Raw genomic sequence first — 9,607 nt, forward strand, 5'->3', positions numbered from 1 at the left:
CCCCTTGCTGGATCAAGAAGGAGGAGACGTCGCTGCACCGTACGTGTGTTGAATGCGGAGGTGCCGTCCGTTCGGCACTCGGTCATCGGTGATTTGGATCACGGCGAGTACGACTCCGTCATCCACGTTCATTGGAACGCTTCCGCTCACGATCTACAAGGGTATGTAGATGCACTCCTTTCCCCTCATTGCTAGTACACTCCATAGATGCATCTTGGTGAGCGTAGGAAAATTTTAAAATTATGCTACGATTACCAACAGTGGCATCATGAGCCAGGCCTATGCGTAGTTACTATGCACGAGTAGAACACAAAGCAGTTGTGGGCGTTGAGTTTGCCAATTCTTCTTGCCGCTACTAGTCTTGTCTTGTTTCGGCGGCATTGTAGGATGAAGCGGCCCGGACTGACCTTACACGTACGCTTACGTGAGACAGGTTCCACCGACTGACATGCACTAGTTGCATAAGGTGGCTAGCGGGTGTCTGTCTCTCCTACTTTAGTCGGAACGGACTCGATGAAAAGGGTCCTTATGAAGGGTAAATAGAAATTGGCAAATCACGTTGTGGTCATACGTAGGTAAGAAACGTTCTTGACAGAAACCTACAAACCACGTAAAAACTTGCAACAACAATTAGAGGACGTCTAACTTGTTTTTGCAGCAAGTGCTATGTGATGTGATATGGCCAGAAGATGTGATGAATGATATATGTGATGTATGAGATTGATCATATTCTTGTAATAGGAATCACGACTTGCATGTCGATGAGTATGACAACCGGCAGGAGCCATAGGAGTTGTCTTTATTATTTTGCATGACCTGCGTGTCATTGAATAACGCCATGTAAATTACTTTACTTTGTTGCTAAACGCGTTAGCCATAGAAGTAGAAGTAATCATTGGCGTGACGACTTCATGAAGACACAATGATGGAGATCATGATGATGGAGATCATGGTGTCATGCCGGTGACGAAGATGATCATGGTGCCCCGAAGATGGAGATCAAAGGAGCATGATGATATTGGCCATATCATGTCACTATTTGATTGCATGTGATGTTTATCATGTTTTTGCATCTTATTTGCTTAGAACGACGGTAGTAAGTAAGATGATCCCTTATAATAATTTCAAGAAAGTGTTCACCCTAACTGTGCACCGTTGCGAAGGTTCGTTGTTTCGAAGCACCACGTGATGATCGGGTGTGATAGATTCTAACGTTCGAATACAACGGGTGTTGACGAGCCTAGCATGTACAGACATGGCCTCGGAACACACGCAATACACTTAGGTTGACTTGACGAGCCTAGCATGTACAGACATGGCCTCGGAACACGGAGGACCGAAATGTTGGAAATATGCCCTAGAGGCAATAATAAATGGTTATTATTATATTTCTGTGTTCATGATAATAGTCTTTTATTCATGCTATAATTGTATTGTCCGGAAATCGTAATACATGTGTGAATACATAGACCACAACCTGTCCCTAGTAAGCCTCTAGTTGACTAGCTCGTTGATCAACAGATAGTCATGGTTTCCTGACTATGGACATAGGATGTCATTGATAACGGGATCACATCATTAGGAGAATGATGTGATGGACAAGACCCAATCCTAAGCATAGCATAAAAGATCGTGTAGTTTCGTTTGCTAGAGCTTTTCCAATGTCAAGTATCTTTTCCTTGGACCATGAGATCGTGCAACTCCCGGATACCGTAGGAGTGCTTTGGGTGTGCCAAACGTCACAACGTAACTGGGTGACTATAAAGGTGCATTACGGGTATCTCCGAAAGTGTCTGTTGGGTTGGCACGGATCGAGACTGGGATTTGTCACTCCGTGTAAACGGAGAGGTATCTCTGGGCCCACTCGGTAATGCATCATCATAATGAGCTCAATGTGACTAAGGCGTTAGTCACGGGATCATGCATTGCGGTACGAGTAAAGAGACTTGCCAGTAACGAGATTGAACTAGGTATTGGGATACCGACGATCGAATCTCGGGCAAGTAACATACCGATTGACAAAGGGAATTGCATACGGATTGATTGAATCCTCGACACCGTGGTTCACCCGATGATATCATCGTGGAACATGTGGGAGCCAACATGGGTATCCAGATCCCGCTGTTGGTTATTGACCGGAGAGGCGTCTCGGTCATGTCTGCATGTCTCCCGAACCCGTAGGGTCTACACACTTAAGGTCCGGTGACGCTAGGGTTGTAGAGATATATGTATGCGGAAACCCGAAAGTTGTTCGGAGTCCCGGATGAGATCCCGGACGTCACGAGAGGTTCCGAAATGGTCCGGAGGTGAAGAATTATATATAGGAAGTCCAGTTTTGGCCACCGGGAAAGTTTCGGGGGTTATCGGTATTGTACCGGGACCACCGGAAGGGTCCCGGGGGTCCACCGGGTGGGGCCACCTGTCCCGGAGGGCCCCGTGGGCTGAAAGTGGAGGGGAACCAGCCCCTGATGGGCTGGGGCGCCACTTTGGGCCTCCCCCCCATGCGCCTAGGGTTGGGAACCCTAGGGGGGGAGTTTCCCCTTGCCTTGGGGGGCAAGGCAACCCCTTCCCCCTTTGGCCGCCGCCCCCCCCTTGGAGATCCCATCTCCAAGGGCTGCGCACCCCCCCTTGGGGGCCTATATAAAGGGGGGGGAGGGAGGGCAGCACACTACAGCCTTTGGCGCCTCCCTCCTCCCCTGCAACACCTCTCTCTCGCGCGCAGAAGCTCGGCGAAGCCTTGCCGGAGAGCCGCTACATCCACCACCACGCCGTCGTGCTGTTGGATCTCCATCAACCTCTCCTCCCCCCTTGCTGGATCAAGAAAGGAGGAGACGTTGCTGCACCGTACGTGTGTTGAACGCGGAGGTGCCGTCCGTTCGGCACTCGGTCATCGGTGATTTGGATCACGGCGAGTACGACTCCGTCATCCACGTTCATTGGAACGCTTCCGCTCGCGATCTACAAGGGTATGTAGATCCACTCCTTTCCCCTCGTTGCTAGTAGACTCCATAGATGCATCTTGGTGAGCGTAGGAAAATTTTAAATTATGCTACGATTCCCAACAGTGGCATCATGAGCCAGGCCTATGCGTAGTTACTATGCACGAGTAGAACACAAAGAAGTTGTGGGCGTTGATGTTGCCAATTCTTCTTGCCGCTACTAGTCATTTCTTGTTTCGGCGGCATTGTAGGATGAAGCGGCCCGGACCGACCTTACACGTACGCTTACGTGAGACAGGTTCCACCGACTGACATGCACTAGATGCATAAGGTGGCTAGCGGGTGTCTGTCTCTCCTACTTTAGTCGGAACGGATTCGATGAAAAGGGTCCTTATGAAGGGTAAATAGAAATTGGCAAATCACGTTGTGGTCATACGTAGGTAAGAAACGTTCTTGCTAGAAACCTACAAACCACGTAAAAACTTGCAACAACTATTAGAGGACGTCTAACTTGTTTTTGCAGCAAGTGCTATGTGATGTGATATGGCCAGAAGATGTGATGAATGATATATGTGATGTATGAGATTGATCATATTCTTGTAATAGGAATCACGACTTGCATGTCGATGAGTATGACAACCGGCAGGAGCCATAGGAGTTGTCTTTATTATTTTGCATGACCTGCGTGTCATTGAATAAACGCCATGTAAATTACTTTACTTTGTTGCTAAACGCGTTAGCCATAGAAGTAGAAGTAATCGTTGGCGTGACGACTTCATGAAGACACGATGATGGAGATCATGGTGTCATGCCGGTGACGAAGATGATCATGGTGCCCCGAAGATGGAGATCAAAGGAGCATGATGATATTGGCCATATCATGTCACTATTTGATTGCATGTGATGTTTATCATGTTTTTGCATCTTATTTGCTTAGAACGACGGTAGTAAGTAAGATGATCCCTTATAATAATTTCAAGAAAGTGTTCACCCTAACTGTGCACCGTTGCGAAGGTTCGTTGTTTCGAAGCACCACGTGATGATCGGGTGTGATAGATTCTAACGTTCGAATACAACGGGTGTTGACGAGCCTAGCATGTACAGACATGGCCTCGGAACACGCGCAATACACTTAGGTTGACTTGACGAGCCTAGCATGTACAGACATGGCCTCGGAACACGGAGGACCGAAAGGTCGAGCATGAGTTGTATAGAAGATACGATCAACATGGAGATGTTCACCGATCTTGACTAGTCCGTCTCACGTGATGATTGGACACGGCCCAGTTAAACTCGGATCATGTTTCACTTAGATGACTAGAGGGATGTCTATCTGAGTGGGAGTTCATTAAATAATTTGATTAGATGAACTTAATTATCATGAACTTAGTCTAAAATCTTTACACTATGTATTGTAGATCAAATGGCCAACGTTGTCCTCAATTTCAACGCGTTCCTAGAGAAAACCAAGCTGAAAGATGATGGCAGCAACTATACGGACTGGGTCCGGAACCTGAGGATCATCCTCATAGTAGCCAAGAAAGATTATGTCTTAGAAGCACCGCTAGGTGATGCACCAATCCCTGAGAACCAAGACGTTATGAACGCTTGGCAGCAGCGTGCTGATGATTACTCCCTCGTTCAGTGCGGCATGCTTTACAGCTTAGAACCGGGTCTCCAAAAGCGTTTTGAGAAACATGGAGCATATGAGATGTTCGAGGAGCTGAAATTGGTTTTCCAAGCTCATGCCCGGGTCGAGAGATATGAAGTCTCCGACAAGTTCTTCAGCTGTAAAATGGAGGAGAATAGTTCTGTTAGTGAGCACATACTCAGAATGTCTGGGTTGCACAACCGCTTGACTCAGCTGGGAGTTAATCTCCCGGATGACGCGGTCATTGACAGAATCCTTCAGTCGCTTCCACCAAGCTTCAAGAGCTTTGTGATGAACTACAATATGCAGGGGATGGAAAAGACCATTCCTGAGGTATATTCGATGCTGAAATCAGCTGAGGTAGAGATCAGAAAAGAACATCAAGTGTTGATGGTGAATAAAACCACTAAGTTCAAGAAGGGCAAGGGTAAGAAGAACTTCAAGAAGGACGGCAAGGGAGTTGCCGCGCCCGGTAAACCAGTTACTGGGAAGAAGTCAAAGAATGGACCCAAGCCCGAGACTGAGTGCTTTTATTGCAAGGGAAGTGGTCACTGGAAGCGGAACTACACCAAATACTTAGCGGACAAGAAGAAGGCCGGCAACACCAAAGGTATATGTGATATACAAGTAATTGATGTGTACCTTACCAGTACTCGTAGTAGCTCCTGGGTATTTGATACCGGTGCGGTTGCTCATATTTGTAACTCAAAACAGGAACTACAGAATAAACGGAGACTGGCGAAGGACGAGGTGACGATGCGCGTCGGGAATGGTTCCAAGGTCGATGTGATCGCCGTCGGCACGCTACCTCTGCATCTACCCACGGGATTAGTTTTAAACCTCAATAATTGTTATTTAGTGCCAGCTTTGAGCATGAACATTGTATCTGGATCTCGTTTAATTCGAGATGGCTACTCATTTAAATCCGAGAATAATGGTTGTTCTATTTATTTGAGAGATATGTTTTATGGTCATGCCCCGCTGGTCAATGGTTTATTTTTGATGAATCTCGAACGTGATGTTACACATGTTCATAGTGTGAATACCAAAAGATGTAAAGTTGATAACGATAGTCCCACATACTTGTGGCACTGCCGCCTTGGTCACATTGGTGTCAAGCGCATGAAGAAGCTCCATGCAGATGGACTTTTGGAGTCTCTTGATTACGAATCATTTGACACGTGCGAACCATGCCTCATGGGTAAGATGACCAAGACTCCGTTCTCCGGAACAATGGAGCGAGCAACCAACTTATTGGAAATCATACATACCGATGTATGTGGTCCAATGAGTGTTGAGGCTCGCGGAGGATATCATTATGTTCTCACTCTCACTGATGATTTAAGTAGATATGGGTATGTCTACCTAATGAAACACAAGTCTGAAACCTTTGAAAAGTTCAAGGAATTTCAGAGTGAAGTTGAGAATCAACGTGACAGGAAAATAAAATTCTTACGATCGGATCATGGTGGAGAATATTTAAGTCACGAATATGGTACATACTTAAGGAAATGTGGAATAGTTTCACAAGTCATGCCGCCTGGAACACCTCAGAGAAATGGTGTGTCCGAACGTCGTAATCGCACTCTATTGGATATGGTGCGATCTATGATGTCTCTTACCGATTTAGCGCTCTCATTTTGGGGTTATGCTTTAGAGACTGCCGCATTCACTTTAAATAGGGCTCCGTCAAAATCCGTTGAGACGACACCGTATGAATTATGGTTTGGGAAGAAACCTAAGCTGTCGTTTCTAAAAGTTTGGGGATGCGATGCTTATGTCAAGAAACTTCAACCTGAAAAGCTCGAACCCAAGTCGGAAAAATGTGTCTTCATAGGATACCCTAAGAAAACTATTGGGTATACCTTCTACCTCAGATCCGAAGGCAAGATCTTTGTTGCCAAGAACGGGTCCTTTCTGGAGAAGGAGTTTCTCTCGAAAGAATTGAGTGGGAGGAAAGTGGAACTTGATGAGGTGATAGTCACCCCTTCCGAACCGGAAAGTAGCGCAGCGCGGGAAAATGTTCCTGTGGTGCCTACACCGACTGGGGAGGAAGTTAATGATGATGATCATGAAGCTTCGGATCAAGTTACTGAACTTCGTAGGTCCACAAGGACACGTTCCGCACCAGAGTGGTACGACAACCCTGTCCTGGAAATCATGTTGTTAGACAACGGTGAACCTTCGAACTATGAAGAAGCGATGGCGGGCCCGGATTCCGACAAATGGCTAGAAGCCATGAAATCCGAGATAGAATCCATGTATGAAAACAAAGTATGGACTTTGACTGACTTGCCCGATGAGCGGCGAGCCATAGAAAACAAATGGATCTTTAAGAAGAAGACGGACGGAGATGGTAATGTGACCATCTACAAAGCTCGACTTGTCGCTAAGGGTTATCGACAAGTTCAAGGGGTTGACTACGATGAGACTTTCTCACCCGTAGCGAAGCTGAAGTCCGTCCGAATCATGTTAGCAATTGCCGCATACTATGATTATGAGATATGGCAGATGGACGTCAAAACGGCATTCCTTAATGGCTTCCTTAAGGAAGAGTTGTATATGATGCAGCCGGAAGGTTTTGTCGATCCTAAGAATGCTAACAAAGTATGCAAGCTCCAGCGCTCAATCTATGGGCTGGTGCAAGCATCTCGGAGTTGGAACATTCGCTTTGATGAGATGATCAAAGCGTTTGGGTTTACACAGACTTATGGAGAAGCCTGTGTTTACAAGAAAGTGAGTGGGAGCTCTGTAGCATTTCTCATATTATATGTGGATGACATACTATTGATGGGAAATGATATAGAATTCTTGGAAAGTATAAAGGCCTATTTGAATAAGTGTTTTTCAATGAAGGACCTTGGAGAAGTTGCTTATATATTAGGCATCAAGATCTATAGAGATAGATCAAGACGCCTCATTGGTCTTTCACAAAGTACATACCTTGACAAGATATTGAAGAAGTTCAGTATGGATCAGTCCAAGAAGGGGTTCTTGCCTGTATTGCAAGGTGTGCAATTGAGCACGGCTCAATGCCCGACCACGGCAGAAGATATAGAAAAGATGAGTGTCATCCCCTATGCCTCGGCCATAGGGTCTATTATGTATGCCATGCTGTGTACCAGACCTGATGTAAACCTTGCCGTAAGTTTGGTAGGAAGGTACCAAAGTAATCCCGGCATGGAACACTGGACAGCGGTCAAGAATATCCTGAAGTACCTGAAAAGGACTAAGGATATGTTTCTCGTTTATGGAGGTGACGAAGAGCTCGTCGTAAAGGGTTACGTCGACGCTAGCTTCGACACAGATCTGGATGACTCAAAGTCTCAAACCAGATACGTGTATATTTTGAATGGAGGAGCAGTAAGCTGGTGCAGTTGCAAGCAAAGCGTCGTGGCGGGATCTACGTGTGAAGCGGAGTACATGGCAGCCTTGGAGGCAGCACAGGAAGCAGTCTGGATGAAGGAGTTCATTACCGACCTAGGGGTGATTCCCAATGCGTCGGGCCCGATGACTCTCTTCTGTGACAACACTGGAGCTATTGCCCTTGCAAAGGAGCCCAGGTTTCACAGGAAGACCAGGCATATCAAGCGTCGCTTCAACTCCATTCGTGAAAGTGTTCAAAATGGAGACATAGATATTTGTAAAGTACATACGGACCTGAATGTAGCAGATCCGTTGACTAAACCTCTCCCTAGGGCAAAACATGATCAACACCAGGACGCAATGGGTGTTCGATTCATCACAATGTAACTAGATTATTGACTCTAGTGCAAGTGGGAGACTGTTGGAAATATGCCCTAGAGGCAATAATAAATGGTTATTATTATATTTCTTTGTTCATGATAATCGTCTATTATTCATGCTATAATTGTATTGTCCGGAAATCGTAATACATGTGTGAATGCATAGACCACAACGTGTCCCTAGTAAGCCTCTAGTTGACTAGCTCGTTGATCAACAGATAGTCATGGTTTCCTGATTATGGACATTGGATGTCGTTGATAATGGGATCACATCATTAGGAGAATGATGTGATGGACAAGAACCAATCCTAAGCATAGCATAAAAGATCGTGTAGTTTCGTTTGCTAGAGCTTTTCCAATGTCAAGTATCTTTTCCTTAGACCATGAGGTCGTACAACTCCCGGATACCGTAGGAGTGCTTTGGGTGTGCCAAACGTCACAACGTAACTGGGTGACTATAAAGGTGCACTACGGGTATCTCCGAAAGTGTCTGTTGGGTTGGCACGGATCGAGAATGGGATTTGTCACTCCGTGTGACGGAGAGGTATCTCTGGGCCCACTCGGTAATGCATCATCATAATGAGCTCTATGTGACTAAGGCGTTAGTCACAGGATCATGCATTGCGGTACGAGTAAAGAGACTTGCCGGTAACGAGATTGAACAAGGTATTGGGATACCGACGATCGAATCTCGGGCAAGTAACATACCGATTGACAAAGGGAATTGCATACGGGATTGATTGAATCCTCGACACCGTGGTTCATCCGATGAGATCATCGTGGAACATGTGGGAGCCAACATGGGTATCCAGATCCCGCTGTTGGTTATTGACCGGAGAGGCGTCTCGGTCATGTCTGCATGTCTCCCGAACCCGTAGGGTCTACACACTTAAGGTTCGGTGACGCTAGGGTTGTAGAGATATGTGTATGCGGAAACCCGAAAGTTGTTCGGAGTCCCGGATGAGATCCCGGACGTCACAAGAGGTTCCGGAATGGTCTGGAGGTGAAGAATTATATATAGGAAGTCAAGTTTCGGCCACCGGGAAAGTTTCGGGGGTTACCGGTATTGTACCGGGACCACCGGAAGGGTCCCGGGGGTCCACCGGGTGGGGCCACCTATCCCGGAGGGCCCCGTGGGCTGAAAGTGGAAGGGAACCAGCCCTTAGTGGGCTGGGGCGCCCCCCTTGGGCCTCCCCCCATGTGCCTAGGGTTGGGAACCCTAGGGGGGGAGCTTCCCCCTTGCCTTGGGGGGCAAGGCACCCCTTCCCCCC

The sequence above is a fragment of the Triticum aestivum genome, chromosome 5D (assembly GCF_018294505.1).
Source record: "Triticum aestivum cultivar Chinese Spring chromosome 5D, IWGSC CS RefSeq v2.1, whole genome shotgun sequence".
NCBI lineage: Eukaryota > Viridiplantae > Streptophyta > Magnoliopsida > Poales > Poaceae > Triticum > Triticum aestivum.